At 54.6% G+C, this 17,413-nt stretch overlaps 1 long non-coding RNA gene across 4 annotated transcripts; it reads left to right on the plus strand.

Annotated features, from left to right (window-relative positions):
• The first annotated feature begins 3,056 nt into the window (after nt 1–3,056).
• On the plus strand, nt 3,057–6,136 carry LOC147911727 (uncharacterized). Of its 4 annotated transcripts, none has more exons than XR_015550406.1 (4): nt 3,057–3,113; nt 4,698–4,761; nt 5,583–5,640; nt 6,079–6,136. It is a non-coding gene; the product is annotated as an uncharacterized LOC147911727 (long non-coding RNA). The 4 variants fall into 4 exon arrangements; XR_015550408.1 differs by having other exon boundaries at nt 5,602–5,640; XR_015550405.1 differs by having other exon boundaries at nt 4,698–4,756.
• Nucleotides 6,137–17,413: the final 11,277 nt, after the last annotated feature.

Raw genomic sequence — 17,413 nt, forward strand, 5'->3', positions numbered from 1 at the left:
CCTGGGAATGCCCTTGATCTCAGATGGCCCCATCAGGGTGTCTCCTCCTGACCCCCTTTGGGTGCTATCCTCCCTTCAAACCTCCCTGCACCACTGGTCTCTACTGTCAGCAGGCGTAACCAAGAGCCTAGAGAAAGCGAATAACTTGAGTAGGAACAAGTGGTAGCGATATTTGCACTTTCGCCTCCATGCCAGGCCCTGGGGTGAACACGATCCCTGGCGGATCATAGAATTCAATCCTCAGGTAACCAGGTATGGGGCGGTGCTACTGTCAAAAAAAAAAGCCTCTACAGCTGAGAAGAGGGCATTGAGGAAATGAAAGAGACGGCACACAATAACAACCGGCTGACTGCATGCAACCCCTGTCCTTGCCTCACTTTCCTTGTACCTTGAAGGGGTCCCTCTGCTAGCTGGAGGACAGAGCGCTGTGCACTAGGAGGAGTAGGGTCCCGGGCCCGAATCTCAGCTGGGTCATGGCAGCACCACAAGGGAGCTTTAAAGTCTCCCACGTGGCTGTGAGGACAGGGGACAAGGCACCTAGGAGCACCTAGCCCAGTAACTTTCAGGGGCTTCCTTCCACAACCAGAACAGATTCTGCCACTTCTCACCAGGGCCTGCCAGGCCAGTGATCTTTCACCCCACGCCCAACTGTCTGCTCTCCTCTCCCCTTTACTCACCACCCTGCAGCCCGCGAAAGCTGTCCTTCCATCCCTGAAAAAATTCCAAGTTCCTTCCTACCACAGAGACTCTGTAGGTTGCTGCTCCAGTTTGCATTATTGTGTCCCCCGATTTCATGTGTTGAAGTCTCAGTCCCCAGTACCTCAGAATGTGACCTTATTTGGAGAAAAGGAGCACAGAGGTAATCAAATTAAAATAGAGCTCATTAGAGTGGACCCTCATCCAATATGACTGGTGTTCTTACAAAAGGGGAAAATTTAAAGACATGCTGCAGAAGAACACCATGTGAAGCTGAAAGGCAGAAAGGAGGGATGCCAAAGATTGCCAGCAAAACCACCAGAAGTCAGGGACAAGAACAGCCCACATTTCTCTCTCACACTCCTCAGAAGAAACAGACTCGGCCGACTACCTTGATTTTGGACTTCTGGCCTTCAGAACTGTGAGACGATAAATTTCTGTTGTTTAAGCCCACCCGGTCTGTGCATTTAACCTTGATGCGACCACTCCTGGCAAATATACAGAGGTGTGCAGCTCTTTCCTGGTTGTATCACAGAGCGGTGGAGAACGATTTCTCCATTAACGGCAGATCAGCCACATCCTCTTTCATGTCTGCACATCTTCACATCTATCCTATTTGTCACTGCCTGTATGGGATCCCATTGTTGGCTGCCCTACAATTTTTGACTACTACCCTACAGATGGCGCAGTCACAGACAGCTTTGCACTCCTTCTTCTGCCACTGTAAAGAACATTACCACAAACAGTCGCCGACTGAAGACACACTTTAGAGGAGGAGGCCTGGATCACGCAGCACCCACATATCCGGAGATGCTGAGTATGCACCAGCAAGACACCTCTCCACGGAGGCTCACCTGGGCACACTCCACCAACCGGCAGGCAAGGGTGCCATTTCCTCACACACCTGTCAGCACTGACCACCACCTTTCTGCTTAAGCTTTTGCAAACCCTCCGATGGGTGACAAAAGGGTGCGCCCTATTCATTGGGATTGGATTATTCTACGATGGGAAGCTGGCCGTCCCCTGTGGCCTGGCCATTTCTATTTCTTCTCCTGGGGTCGATGACTGGACTGCAGGTTTGCCTAGTTTCTGCCGCAGACTTGGGTGTCTTGGCCCTTTTCTCAGCAGCAGGACAAAATCACAACAAGGAGACTCCTGAACTGCGCGGGTGGGAATCCCTAGAGAGAACTGGAGGTGAACTATTGTAAGAAAACCACGAAGGGGCTGGAAGTGCCCTCCTGCCCTCATGAGGCAGAGAGAGTACCTGCTTGGTGGCTCTGAGGAGAGAAAGCGCTGTTCCTCTTGTCCTCAGCCTTCTTCACCTGCACAAGGACAAGAAGGATAATGAGACAAGGTCATCAGGTAGGAGACAGCAACGTAGGCTAACATGGCAGAACAGTCTTCTACTCAGCAGGGACTGGAGGGCAGCGGGACCGAGGAGGGTCCAACAGGAGGGAAACAGCTCACTCTTGGTTTGGTTGTGCTCAGCACGGCAGTGGGTGTCTCCTCCCCTTGCTGGGTCCAGGACCACATAATGCCCCAGCGGCAGCACAGAAACCGCTTCATGGGAGTGGGACATGTTCTGACAGCCCAGCAGACCCCGTGGCCTGGGTGAGGTCACAGCCGAAGGGCCAAGCGGGAGGGCAGGCATGAGGGCGGACTCCAGCGGTGCAGGGGGACCAGCACACCGCGTTTCTAGCACAGATGCACGTTGCCGGTCCACACGCACGTAGAGGATGGCGGGCGGGAAGGTGGCAGGAGGAAGGGACAGGGAAGTGCGGCCTCGGGTGCCCTGCGCGTGCTCCCAGCCCCACGGCCCGGGAAACCCCAGCCCAGCGGTACCGTCCCGCGGAGGGCTGAGTCCTGGATGCTTTCGGGGCGGTGCGGGTCTCACGGCTCCCGGCCCCACCGGCCAAGCGAGTCTCGGGCGCGCTGGGCCGACCCGGCTGAGGCCACTGGGCAAGACAATCCTCCGCCTCCCCGTGGCCTGCCAAGGCCGCCAGCGGTGGGACGACCGCCTCCCACGCCCAGGCGAGGAGACGACGTGCGCCGCGGTCAGAGGACAGAGCGCCCGGCCCGCGTGGTGGCTGCGCCGCTGCCGCCGCCACCGGTGCCGCCCGGGAACTGAGACCCAGGGCCGCCGACAGGTGACAGGCGCCGACGCTCTTCTACCGCGCCGCCCTGGCTCAGACGCTGACGCCCCTTTTGAGGCGTACACTGGCTCGCAACACGTATGTACGCACGCAGCACGCAGCACGCAGCACGCAGCCAGCTCGTGACGGAGACACGCAATGACGTAGACACGCACAAACGCACGCAGGCCCTGGCCAGTAGGAGACGTTGATGGACTCACCGCCCTGGAGCCCCGAGGGACGACCGGGCCAAGTCCGGAGCTCGAGACCAGCTGCCCGGAGCAGGTCGGGATTGGGGAAAAGGAACTGGACGGAGAGGGAGGGCGGGGCACGTGGAGCTTGGGGGCGGGGCTGGGTGGCGCTGAGGGAGCAGTAGGGGGCCAGACCTGTGGGAAAGAGCTGAGGGAGGAGGAGCTATGGGAAGTGAAGGCGGAGCTGGGCGAGGAGCTGTGAGAAAGAGCTGGGGAGGAGCTGGGCGAAAGGTGAGTGAGGAGGAGCTGGGGAAGACCTATGGGACAGAGCTGGGAGAAAGAGCTGCGGGGAGGAGCTGGGGAACGCTGGCGAGGAGGAGGCCGAGGTGTGAGAAAGGGCGGGGCGGGGCAGGGAGGAGCTGGGCGGGGCTGGCAGGGATGGAGCTTTGGGCCGTGGGGCGCCGCGTGGTGGGTGGGCTAGGCTGGCTCGGTGGCGGAGGCCAGGCAGTGCCCTTTGACTCCTGTGACTTTGGCGCCCGGTGCAAGCGCTGCACCCGTAGGCAGGAGTCCAAGGTCGACCTAAGCTGACCTCTCTGAATGGACCCCGGAGACGCGGGAGGCGAGGAGAGGGCGGGCCTCTAGGCTGAGTCTTGCGGCCAGAGTGTTAGGGTCTCCTTCCTCCAAGCCACCCTGGGAGTGCCAGTGGGTCCTGAGGGGCGGACTTGGTATGGCCTTTGCAGGTGAGAAGGAACATCCCCTCTTTCCTGCTGCTCCTCAGACCTGACGTGTCCCCACAAAGCCTGCTTTCCTGTCAGAGCTGTCTCCTATCTTGGACCACTCAGTTAGGGGCTCAGGGGTCTGAGTGGAGGCCTCTGGGCTCCTCGAGATCCCTGCGCCCTCACTAGGCTTTGACTTGATGACCAAGTCCTGGGGCCTTGCATCCCAAAACGCCTGATCAGAATAAATGCTCCTCTTCCTGACCCCACTGCTACTTCCTGAGTTCCGGCCTCATAGTGTGGGGCCCCCTGCTAGTCCCTGAGCCTCCCACCGGCCTGGACGCCTGCTGTCTTTCCTCTTCCAGTGGGTGCTCCACAGGCCACCAGTCCCGTTCCTGAAGGGCGCATCTGCCCTCATCAACCCCTCCAGAGGACCCTGCCCAGCCCTCTCCTGTTTAAGCCCAAACCCCTCAGGGTCCTGGGAGGGCCTTCTGCTGGCCCCAGCTCTCTCCCCTTGTCGCCCAACACATTGGGTCACTGTGCTGGGGAGCCCTGCAACCTGAGTGCACGCTCTGCCAGGACTCCCAGCCTTGGCATCGCACGGTTCCAGCGGGCTGGAATGCCCGCCTCCTCTTGTCCTGGCAGACTCCTGTCCTCCTTCCAGGCACAACTTGAACATCCCCTTCTCCGCCTCACCCCCTGGTGGCAGGCACTCTGGTCCCTGAGTTCTGGTAGCACTCTGGACCTCCCTCCCTCCCTCCCTCCCTCCCTCCCTCCCTTCCTTCCCTGGGCTCCTGTCTCCCATGGTTGTAACTGCTCTCCAAGAGGCTCTGGCCCCCGCCGGAACGCTGGGTTCCTTGGAAGGCAAGGACTGGGTCTTACTGATTTGTGTACGCTGGTGCCCAGGACACGGTAGTTACTTAGTAAATGTGGAATCTACAGAGGACTGCTTTCTCTTTCAGTGAGCTGCACCTCCGCTCTCCTTGTGGAAGCTCCAGGAAACGGGAATGCTGGCCGTGAGGTGAGGTGAGGTGAGGAGCAGAGGGTCCCTTCCTGGGATTTAGGCCTCAGGGCTGCAGGGGGTCTGCTTTCTTCCCCAGACCGTGATTCCGCCTGCATAACGCACCCCTGTCTTCCTTTCAGGAAGTCCTGCCATGTCTACCACTGCTTTTTGCGGTGACCGTATTCCCAGGACGCCGCCTCCTCTTCGGAGCCCACAGGACCTGCTCAGAGTCGGCCTCCTTTCTCGTCCCCCTGGGCAGCACCCTGCAGAACCCCTGCCCCGATGGCCTGTCTGAGCACTTGCCTTGGCAGTTTCTTATCCTTCACCCTCCAGTGACCTCTGTCCATCCAGCCCCCAGCTCCAGCTGTGCCCTGGGCACTTGCCACCACCGGGCCTCTCAGCACTCTCACCACCCTGGTGCTGCACACCCTCTCTGTGGCCCAGATGTTCTCCTGCCCAGCCCATCCTTTCTGCTCAGTGTGATTTCTCCACACCTGACCCCTCCTCTGAGCCTGTCACCTGTCTCTGTTCTCCTCACTTTGTCGAGAGGTGCAAACTGCACCACGGAGAATGCTACCTCCCGCACCCCATGTGCTTCTCTGACTTTGAGGCCCAGAGAACATTACAGTTTGCTCCTGCTGCATGTTTTGTGGCACCACCGGTCTGGGACCGCTTGACCCAGACTCCCAGTTTCCTCATACACTTCTCAGCAGGTCCCGGTTTCCTCCTCTCTGAAATGCCTTCTGCCCATCTTGCTGTTGAGCTGCTGGTCTTTTGGTTCAGAGTTGTGGGAGCTGATTTTGAAGACTCGATGGTAATCCCCCTTGGTTGCTTCATGCTTCAGACTCCTCCTCTCTTTTCAGGCCTGCTTTGGACTCAGTATTCACCTAGGCTCTCGAACTGTAAGTGATCCCAGAGGTCAGGAGTGTCCCACCGCCCCTCCCACTGGAGGCTGCCATCCACCCCCAGGCCGCCACCTGGGATAAGCGGTCCCGAATAGGAGGTGCCCCTTGCATCTAGCACTCTGCCCCTGAGAAAGGGCTCCTTCTCATCTCTGTAATTCCTCTGTCACTGCTTGGCTTTAGTTCCGCGCCCTGGTGTTACTGAAGAGAAGCCCTGGGGCAGCCATGCAGCTACAGGAAGACAGCGAACCTTGTTTCTTCTGCCCCAGTCTCCCATTTTACCTCCTGACCCTCACGTGGCCTGTTTCCAACAGGCACACTCCCCTGACCCCCTTCCTTTCTGTCCACCGGCAGCTCTAGCTGTCCATGTCTCTCTCAACATGGCCCAGATCCAGTGGTTCAACCTGTGAACTGTAGTTATTTCTGCTTTTGTCTTAGTGACACTCCAAGTCCACAGGAAGAAGCTGCACCACAAGGAACCTGCAGACGTGGGCGGCTACTTTGACGCCACTGGTTAGTTGTGGTGCCTGCACACAGAATGTGGCCCAGCAGAGTTGGAACCTTGGGAGTTTCTGTGGACTTCCGAAACCCTCCTCACTTGCATTCATATCACAAGCCAATAAAGCACCTTTAACTGGGGGCGGGAGACGCCATTTCCATGTTTCTGTCTCTCCTGAGCTCTTTCAGTCTACGCCTTTCTTTACTTTCCTCAGTCTCTGAGTAAATAAGCAATGACCCACGCACCAGGCCCCCACAGCTTGAGGGAGGGCGCCCAAACGCCATGCTGTGGCCGAGCTGAGCGGGCGCGTCCAGCTTATTTGTTTATGAGAGTGGGGATCTGGAGCACGTGTTGCCATCCCGTGGCCATGGTGATGATGGGGCTTGAATGAGTGGACTAATGTGCTGTGTTGCAGAGACCCCTCAGCCAACTCTTGAGTATCTGCATGCTCAGTGGCGACTTTGGCAAGTACAGAAAGTATCTGAAGAATCAGGACAAAGGGCACTCATGAGGCGCCACACGGAGGCATAAACGCCACAATTTGGACCTATTCCCTGGTTCTTTTCCTGTGTTTTCTCTTTACTCAGTTCAGTTCATGCTGTATGAGCATTCTGTCTTATGTTTTCTCATTTAACGTTAAGTATTATCCCATGTTCTGAGAGGTTCCTCAGAAGGTGTCTCACTAAGCTCTGTACCTTGTTCTGGAGTGTATTGGGTTCCAGGCTCTCCCGCCAAGACCAACTGACAAATTCCTCGGCATGGCCCAGCATACCTTGGACCCAATGACATCTCTGGTCAGAAACTCCAGCTCAGGGGTCCCCTGAAGCGGACGCAGAGACCGAAGTTTATGGAGTCTCCAATGTCAATGTCAAGTTGGACGCTGTGTCCAACAGCCTTCAACTGCCTGGTAATCCTGTTTCCCAGCTGCTCAGTCACCCAGTGCATAGCCAGAGGTCCCTTTGGGAAGGGCTAGGGGTCATTCCAGTGTCTACTTGCCATGGCGCTGCAGTGTCCTTCCCCTTGCGGTCCTGGCCACCTCCCTAATCCACAGTTCCAGGTCCAAAACCTGGCTCAGGGGCAGAACCTGGGCAAGGGATCATGACTTGTCTGTTAAAAAGTGGCTGCGCCAGCTGCCTGCCATCTGTTCTTGCTCTTTCGAAAGTGTCCATTTTAGGTTGTACCTTGGTCGGTTGCCCATCCGTTGTGCCCCAGGGAGGTTGTGTTCTGCTGACCACCTCCACCACTGATGGGTCAGGCCTCCTTGTCAGTGGTGTCCATCATCCTGAGCTCCCTGGATTCTGGCCGCTCAGTGCCACTCCAGGTCTTCTACTGCGGTTCCTTGGCCAGGGGTGGTGTTCATTTCCGCCCATTACGCAGGCCTGGCACATTCTGCCTGTGTTGTGTGGTGACCTCACTCTGGTTAGCCTGGCAGGAAGCCGACCACATCTTCCTGGTTTTCGTGGGACTCTCCTGGTTTTAGCACTGCAACCCACAGCAAACTGGGACAGTTGCTCCCGTACCTCCTGAGACGGCGGGCACCCGTGGGGAAAGGCGTGCAATTTTGTGCTTCCTCGGGATGGGGTGGATACACTAGCTCTTTATGGGAAGGGGTGGGTCGCTGCCGCAGGCTCGGAAGTTTCAGAGATGTCTGGGGAGTCTAGATCTTCCAGGGCCCTCTCTCAGATGTCCCTGTCCCTTATGTCAGGGATGCAGATTTTCCCATGGGGCTTCTGACATTGGCCTGACAGGGCTGCCTGGGTTGAATGGTCAACTGTTTTTGAAGTTCAACCACGCCTACCAAATCCTGAGTTTGACCGTCAGTCCACTGCCTGCGATAGGGGCCACTTTGTAAGCTACTGAGGAGACCCTGGGGCTCCCCTTAGTTTTCAGTCTGTTAATCACCCTGGCTTCTCATCCGCTTGCAGGTCATCAAAGCAAAAAGGTCACCCCCATCCATTCCCATTGTCCTTAGAGTTGTCCTTCCCATATGTGCCACACGCCTGGATCTTCTCACCTGCCAGGAAGTTCCTCTCCATCTGCTGGCCCAAGGAAGAGTTCTAACAGGAGCTGCTCTAGCAGCTGGGCTGTCTGCACACCACCTACGCCGCTGGGATGGGGCCCTCATTACCAGTGGGGCGGGTGATGAACAGTCCTGCACCAAGACCCCATCTTACTGCCTGCTTTTTGGACCACGCCAGAACCAACCGACTCAGGTTGAATCCTTCAGCAAGCTGATGCTGAGAGGGAGTGAGGAGTGGCAAACGCTGCCTGGGGAGTGACACCCACGGCAGAAGCAGGGCAAAGCAGGGTTGGGCAGGGTGTCCTTCAGCCTGTGATGCCGAGCTGACAGTCCTTCCCAGCCCATCAGGAGCTGCAGAGCAGGGATCGGCATTAGAGGACCCGCAGTCGGCGGGGTGGTCAGGACCTCACTGTGCACGAGGCCTTGCAATCCATGTTGAAAGAACAGGTGAATCAACACCCAGAATTGGTGCCCCAGGGATGGCGTGTGCTGACTAGCACACATAGGGTGCACGGGCTGCCTATTGCACGGGCGCAATGCGCCCACCCTGGCGGGCCTGGTGGGAGGTGCTGGTCTCTTGTGCATCAGATGACTGCTGGGTTAGGAAGGGGACGTGCTTCCGGGCATTTGATAACTGGGCGTCTGTTAGCATCGCTGCAAGTGCAGCCTGATGGGAGAGGGCAGATCTGGGTACAAAACAGCATAAGGCAAAGAAGATTTGTCAGCAGACACCCGTCCTGTAAGAGGTCCCTTGACGGTGCAGGTACGCAGGTACACACCTCTGCATCACTCAGGGCTGGTAGGGGCATCTTCCAGGCAGACCTGCAAACCATGGAGTCTGCATCGAGGCCGAATGGGCTTAGGAAAACGTGAAGAGGAAGGAACCTCTGACTCAGGGCAAGGTGCTGCATAAGGCTTCAGAGACAAGGGCCCTTTGAGCAGGGTCTTGAGGGTAAAAAGGGTCTCCTTACGTGGGAAATGGGGGAAGGGTCCCCTGAAAGGGCCAGATACGTTCAGGCAACTGGGAGAAGGTTCGTGGCAGGAGCAGACGTGTTGTGGAGCACCCCCAAGCTGGCACCATCAGGCTCCTATCCTCCACAGGGGCAGTGAGGCAGAAAGCACAAGCTTTGTTCTGTGGTTGCAAACTTGAGATTGATCCCTGGTGCCACCACTGCTGGGGGTGTGAGTCAGATCACTTTACCTCCCTGAGCCTTGGTTTCCTCATCTGAAAGATGGGCATGATGTAAAAATCTCCCCCTGAGGAGTAATAATATTTTTCAGTGTAGCTCATGGAGGTAAGGATGACATGAGGTGATTCATGTGAGAGCGATCCAGAAACCATAAAGCACTCTATTGCTAGTAGTGGTCAAGAGGCATCTCTGTTTCCCGAGAAGGCTTTGGTAGGTAGGAAAGAGTGTAGGGTGCTGGCCTGTGCCTTGAAGACTGCAGAAGGGAAATGCGCAGACAGTGAAAAGCCTCCAGCTTGGAAAGAAAGAGGAAGAGCAGTGACACCATTGGCCCCCAGTCCCAAAGGTCCTAGAGGATGTGGCCTGGTTGGGGATTCAGGTGCCATGCTTGGATTTTGACCAAAGATGTATAGATGGCCCCGGGGGGCCAATGGGGAGTCAATGTGAACCCACTCAAACTGACAGGGTTTGAGAATTGGGAGCTTTCTCAGCTACCCCAGGAATCCATAAAGCTAGGAGCCTCTTCCCTGATCTGTGTGGGAGTCCATGTCAGCCTGCTGCCTCCAGGAATACGGGTCCATGATCTGCTATCCACAGTTCCATCACCCACAGAGTTCTGGCAACCAAAGGTGTTTTCATAAGCTTGACCTAAAGTCTTTTGGTGGGAAAACCAAAAATGGATGACCAGAAGCTCTTGGTAGAATGCTGAGTTGTCCTCATCCCACTTGGCATTCATAGTCATGTTTCACTGCAGATGTGCCAATGCCTTCACTAGACCCTGCAGGGGTGTTACTGATGTGTGGTCTGTGCCCTCTGTCGCCTTTCTGAATTCTGAAACTCACCTGGCCCCAGGGCTTCTGGATGAGACATTGTGCACGTGTGATAGCAAGACTAGTAAGAGCCAGCATTCATTGAGGACTAACAGAGGGCCAGAGTTGCTGGAGGTGTGTCCTCCAGCCTGCAGCCAGCAGGGATGCCCTTCCTGGGACAGGCAGGACTGAGGCCCTGCCCCAGGTCAACCTGGATGGCTGGATACCCCACCTCCTGCCAAACCAACTGCACCAGGTTGTGAAATCTCACTTGGTAGCAACCAGAGTCTTCCATGGTGGAAATGGGATGAACGTAGAGCTAAAAATAGGAAGGGCCCTTAGCAAGCGTGTGTGTACGCTAGTCATTTGTACCACCGCAGATCTGCCCACAGTCTTGTTTCAGGAAATCCCGAGCAGTGCAGTTTCCCAGGGCCGTCACAGAAAGCCTGGGCCCTCTCACACAATGCTGGGGTGTTGTGTGATTTAGGAGTGTCTGATTTTGAGATGTAGGCCATGACACAGGAAGCTTGGCAGCGTCAGGCTTGCCCACTTGCTGCTTTCCTAGCAGGCTCTTCACAAGCCCCAGGTGGGAAACGTAGCTGGAGGAGATGAGCTGAAGGGGCGCTGCGCCACAGCCTGCACCAGGAACTCTGCTCTGCGGCCCCCTCTGTCCCGGAGAAGCCTGTGGATTAACTTTGGACAGGATGGAAAGGGGCCTGAAAGCAGCTTCCAAGGAAGGGCCTTCATTGTCTCATTCTCATTCGTTGTCACCATTTTTTTCTTGAAGGATTTTTTCCCTCACCTCGAGGAGTCTGAGTGGAGATCTCATCATATCTAGCAACTGACTTGGAGTGACCTCGAAGGAGGCAATGTGGTTAGGCGAGGCCAGGTGACCTCAGAGCTGAAGCAGTCAGCACAGGGCCTGGCACGTAGCAAGTGCTCGGTGCAGGGAGCTTCGTTGTAACGGTGACACGTTCAGGCCCTGTGTCCCTCACCAAATCAGTACTGAGCACAGGGGCTAGGTGAGGGGGCTGGGCTGGAGTCCTGTCCGGGTCAGTCTTTGTCACTGACAAGTCGGGTGACCTTAGCTCACCTCCATTTTCTCCTCATGTGAAATGAGTGTAGTAGAACCCACACCCAGCAGTGCTGGGACATATGCCTGGTCCTTCAGGCCGTGGCACACAGGTCGCACTTGCTCCATTTTGGTAGCCAGTAGTTTTATCGTTAGGATTAATCTGGCCCTGAATTGCAAAGTAAACGTTCTCCCTGAGCAAGATAGGGTTCTCGGCCAGCCTGTGATCTAGAAGCTCTCTTTGCCTGCCCACCCCTGCTTCTGTGCCTCAGAGACCTTCCATGTACCCTGGTTGCCTGTGGGACATACGGTGATTACCCTCACAGCACAGGGCTGAGCAGACCAGACCAGTGCCCTGGCCTGGGTCTGTCTGTGGCAGTGTGGCATCGTGGCCAAGAGGCCAGGCTTTAAGTTCCAGCTCCGCTGGCTGTGAGATCTTGAGCCAGTGACGACCCTTCTCCAAGCCTCCCTTTGCACATCTCTGTGCTGGAGATGATAGCAGTGCACAGTCCCTGGTGCGGCAGTGAGGATTCAGTGAGTTGAAAAGGCTGGAATGAATTTGATGCACAAAGATGTGATGGAGAAGAGAAGCAAGAAAGTGGTGTTGGGGCCTTTGTCTAACTTGGGCCCCACCTCGGCTGACAATGGCATGAGAAGCGCTACTGCCAGCCCACCTCCAGCCTGCCATCGCATCCCTCTGGGAATTTATTCTTTCAGCAGCCTGATGATGTAGAAGACAAGTGACACTGGAAATGGAAAACCAGAATGGCCCCAATCTTAGCGCCGTGAAAGGGGCACCAGGAAAATACCCCATGTGCTGCCTGGAGCCTGTCAGGGAGCTGGGCAGGCATCGCCTGAGGGAAGGCTGAAGCTCCCCATGCCACAGGCTGCAGCCTCCTAACTGGAAACATTTCACTGGCCCAGCTGGCATCTCTCTGAAGCTCACAAGCCATGGCGTGGGGCTCAGGGGAGCCAGAGATGGCTGCAGCTGTGCCCCAGAGGGGTTGAAGCTGGGGCAGGCCAGGCAGGCTGGGATCTGGAACTCCATGGGCTAGAGTCTGGCCAGGCAGGCAGAACCTGCTACCCAGAGCCCCTGTTTATTGAGTGCCTGCTGGAGGCTGGGAATGGGCCTCTAGGCGGTCTCTTTGTGGGATTCACATTTCCATATGAGACCCAGGGAAGTTTAGCAGTGGGCCAGGGCCGCACTGTGGAGCTAGGATTGAAATCAGATCTCTCGGACTGCAGAGCCCATGCTCTTTGACTGCCCCATCATGTGACCTCTCAATGCAGGACCACTCAGAGAGGTCAGGGCAAGGCAGCCAGCTTGGGGCAAGCAAGCAGTCAGGGGTGTGAGGTTTGGCAGCTGGTGGTTTCTGCCTGGAGTACAAGGTCAAGGCTGGGACTGGGAGTTGCAAGGCTTTCCTCCTCCCCACGCTTCAAAGGCAACTCTTGGGCTCCAGGAGTCAATGGAGAGAAATCCCAACTTTGAGGACTTTTGAAAACTGCACTTTCAGTATGAACAACACATGCCCTTTAGCAAGAATCCCCTCTGGTATGCCTTCCACCTGAGTGTTTTTACTGGGCCCTTCGAGCCTCTTGGAGAAGTTTCCCATATCAATAGACTCAAGAGATGTTACAGAAATATCACGTCACACCGATTCCACAAGGGGCCGTTCCACAAGGGGCTTCCCTGTGTCATAGCAAAGGAGGACTGATTTTCCTCACCAAGCTGGCAAGGTTGCTCTCCTCGCTGCCTTTTTTGGCATAAACTACTCCCTTCATGAGGACACCCGTCTGATGAGGCAGGAGGCACATGGTAATTCGGTGAAGATTTTTCCCTCAGATTTTTCCCACCCTTCAGTTTTTTCCCTCGAAGATCTCATATTTCAGGCTGTCTTTAGCTGTTCCTTCTGTGGATGCATTGGTTCGTGCCCAAGGTGTGTTTCGTAGCACACGTATGAGAAGGGCCCCAGAGGAACGTCACCAAAGCCTTGCAGTGTTTCCCACAGTTTCCGACTTGTCCTCTGGCTTTTGCTTCAGAACTGCAGGAGGCAGTGGGCGTTGCTCTGGCAATCCAGCTTGTGGGCTCCGCTTTGCAAGAAACACCTGCTTGTCAGAGGCTGAGAGTGCAGGCAGGCAAGGCCTGGCCTATGGGACCACAGGACAGAGACAGGTCCCGGGGCTGTGACTGCAGACCGCAGGGACCAGAAGCCCCTCTCCCAGCACACAAAGCCCTCAACCATGAGAGTCCTCCTTTGTTCCAAAACAGCTGTCATTGTTTCCCTTTCCTGAGGCTGTTTGTAACGACAGATCTGGGGGAATAAGCAGACATCCTTCATAAATCAAAGAGGAACAGGGAAAACCAGGAGAAAAGGGGGTGACCAAATGTAACCCCCTCATTCAGACGAGTGCAATGCAAACAGAAAAAGAACCAGTTATGCTTCACTCAGTGGCAGAGCAACACTTACAAAGATCTGATTAGGTATTTCTGTTTTGCTTATTTCGTTTTAAGCTTATGCTTTACATAATAACACATTTTTTTAAGGAACTGAATCGCCTGTGAAGCAGTGGTAGCAAACACCGGCGCTTAGGCGACCCCTGGTGGAGGCTTTTAGAAATTCCCTACTTCCCGCCTCTGACAGCACTAAGGTGGCATGCTCCAAGCCCTGCCTGTCCCATCACCTGGAGCTGAGCTGGCTGAATCAATGAATGGCAGGATGGAAAAGCCGGGGCTTGAAAAGACAAGAAAAGAAGAGGGAGAGGAGGGGAGGGAAGAGGGAAGGGAAAGATTGCTCACACGATGATTGATGCAAGATGTCTAGAGGCAAACGGGACTGTGACTAACATCTTCCCTATGAGAGAATCATCTCAGCTTGTAAAGTCCTTGGCACAGTGTGTGACCCAGGGAAGGAGCTCAGCAAATGTCAAGGCTGCCCGGATGCCCAGCCCCTCCTCTGCCCCCTCATGCTCCACGGGGCTTTGCTTCTACTTCAAGAGAATCAGATTCTAGTTGTGATCCCACTCACTTTCACTCCTCCTCGAGCCCCCAGCCAGGAACCAGGCTGTTCCTGCTGCATCACAAAACTCAGGGCAGCCTAGACCCAGCTCCGTCCTTCTGGCCCTCTGCAGGCAGTTAGAGAACAGAGGCCCAGCACTGCTTCGCACATCTTCAGACAGCCGCTTCCGGGAACAGGGCCCTCGGTGCCCAGCACGTTTGGTGGCAATCACAGTCCACATCAGGCTTCTTCTCAGAACCAGTTCACACGTCCACAGAGACCAGGGCCCTGCCTGCCTCTCTGTGCAGGGGGAGAGAGCCCTCACCGGCAGCAGGCTGAGTACAGCCTGGGCCGCTCTGCCTTCTCATCCAGGTAATTCTGCTCATACTTCTCATCCCAGTCATCCCGCAAAACCCAGCAAAGGGTGCTCGCCCTGAGGATACAGCAGTGAATGGAAGGGGCAGATCCTGCCCTCAAGGAGTGCCCATCTGAGGATGCCGGATGTGGAATCAGAGACAAGCCTTCAATTCTCCCCTGAATACTCATCCTTCTACTGCTGTGGCAGGGAACTGCAGAATATTTACCAATAGACTGATGTGTCCTGCCCCAGCCCCTGGAGTTAGGGTCAAAGGTGAGAGTACAATACAAGTCCAAGGGCAAGGAGACTTGTGCTCCCTTGCTGGACCGTACCCTGGAAAGTGCCCAGAGTCCTAGAACTCACCTCACACCTGATCGGCATGGCTCAGCTGCAGAAGGGCCTGGGGCAGCCCCCTGAGTTTCCAATGGCACTAAAGTGGCATGGCAAAGCAGATGAATTTACCTGTGGCCCTGAGAAGGACATGGAAAGATTGTACATTGCAGTGAATGCTGGCAGCGATAGTTGCCGATTACAAGGACCAGATGCGCGGTCTCTCTCTCTCTCTCTCTGTCTCTCCCTCTCTCTGTCTCTCTCTCTCTCTGTCTCTCTCTCTCTCTCTCTCTCCAGATGTCTTGATTATTGGTAGGGAGTATGAAAACCCTGAAGTAACTGGGAAAATGTGGAATGTACAAGATTAAGTCTTGTGTTATCTGGTGGCCTTGAGGCTGAAGACAGGGCTCATCTGTGGTAGGGAAAATTTTATATAGCCCCCAAGTTTCCTACCCCACCCCAGTATACGTGTCCCTGTAAAATCCCCTCCCATTGTGGGTGTGTGGGCAGAATGGAATCCCTGCTTAAAAACAACAGGATTTGGCAAAGGTGAAGGCATTTTGTAGATGTAATTAAGGCCCCTGATCCGTTGACTTTGGGTTAATCAAAAGGGAGATTATCCTGGGTGGGCCTGACCTAATCAGATGAGCTTTCCAAAGAGAGCCAGGCCTTCCCTGAAGTTAAGAGACTTTCCCCTGCTGGCCTTGAAGAAGTAAACTACCATGTTGTGAGAGGGCCATCTGGCAAGGAACTGTGAGCGATCTCTAGGAGCTGAGAGTGGCCCTTGACTGATGACCACCTAGAAAATGAGGATGTCGGTCCTACACACACAAGGAACTGAATTCTGCCAACAACCTGAAAGCTTGGAAGAGAACCCAGAGCCTCAGGTGAGAACACAGCCCTGGCCAGCATATGGATTGTAGCCTTGTGGATCCCTGAGCAGAAGGCCCAGCTAAGCTGCACCCAGACTTCTAACCTGTGGAAACTATGAGGTCATGAATGGGTGTTGTTTACAACCACTAAGATTGTGGTAATTTGTTACACTGCACTTCTTGGTCCCTCTCCCTCATTCATCGAAGACTCAGGCACCTGGCTCATAGGCTTCCTTGGCACCCTGAGTCCCGCCATCATCCTGGGTGATTTTGTGTTTACCTGGGCAGCCCATGCCACTCAAAACCCCTTCACTTCTTCCTAACCTCTAGCAATCTCTCTTCCTCTCCACCACAGGCCCCTGCCTTCAAGGCCGCATCCTAGACCTTCTTATTATCAGGATATGCTCCACCTCAAATGTCTTGAACTTCAGGATCCCGCTCTCTGACTAAACAAGTTCTCTGAGACACCCCTCTTCAACACTGTCAGCCAAACTACTCTCTCACTGGCCCTCTCCACTTGCTGTCACTCTCGTCCTGCTGCTGCTACTGCTGCTACTGCCCAGCAAAAATACCCAAAACCAAACCAAAACAGAACTGTGCCAACCAGTGCATGTAATTTTCTCTCTCAGCTGACCTTCTGCACAACCCACCAATCACATTATATTTTGAAACGTTTTTAAGTTGCTTTAGTTTGCGAGGGCTGCTGTGACTAGGTGGCTCAGAACAACAAAGTTTATTGTCTTACAATTCTGGCATTGGCAGAGCCGTGCTCCCTCTGAATCCGGTAGGGGAAGGATCCTGCCTTGCCTCTTCCAGCTTCTGCTGGTTTACTGGCAATTTTTGCCGTACCTTGGCTTGTAGATGCATCCCTCCAATCCTCCTTCTTCACATGGACAGCTTCCTTCTGTGTGTGCCTGTGTCTGGGTCTGCATCCAAATTTCCCCTTTTCATAAGCACATCACTCATATCACATTAGGTCCCGCTGTAATGACCTCATTTTAACTTGATTACCCCTAAAAACCCTATTAGCTTTTATCTTTTTCTCATTTTTTTCTTTACTGTGAAATTTTTCTTGTACATTATTGTTTGTCAGTCACCAGATAAATGCATCCCTTCACCCCCTGTGCTCACCCCTCACCCCTCTTGCCCCTGGTAACCACCAAACACAGTCCATGTGTTAGTTTATCTTCCACTTATGAGTGAAATCCTGCCATGTTTGTCTTTCTCTTTCTGACTTATTTCGCTTAACATAATACCCACCAGGTCCATCCAAGTTGTTGCAAATGGGGCGATTTTGTCTTTTTTTATGACTAAGTAGTATCCATTGTATATATTTACCTCATCTTATTTATCCATTCGTCAGTCAAGGGACACTTGGGTTGCTTCCATGTCTTGGCTATAGTGAACAATGCTGCAATGAACATAGGGGTGCATAAGCCTCTTTGGATTGTTGAGTTCAGGTTCGTTGGGTAGATTCCTGTAGTGGGATAGCTGGGTCATAAGGTATTTCTATTTTTAATTTTTTGAGGAATCTCCATGCTGTTTTCCATAGAGGCTGCACCAGTTTGCATTCCCACCAGCAGTGGATTAGTGTTCCCGTTTCTCCACAACCTCTCCAAAATTTGTTGTT

This window comes from Ceratotherium simum, chromosome X (assembly GCF_057802395.1).
Source record: "Ceratotherium simum simum isolate JZ-2026a chromosome X, ASM5780239v1, whole genome shotgun sequence".
Lineage (NCBI taxonomy): Eukaryota > Metazoa > Chordata > Mammalia > Perissodactyla > Rhinocerotidae > Ceratotherium > Ceratotherium simum.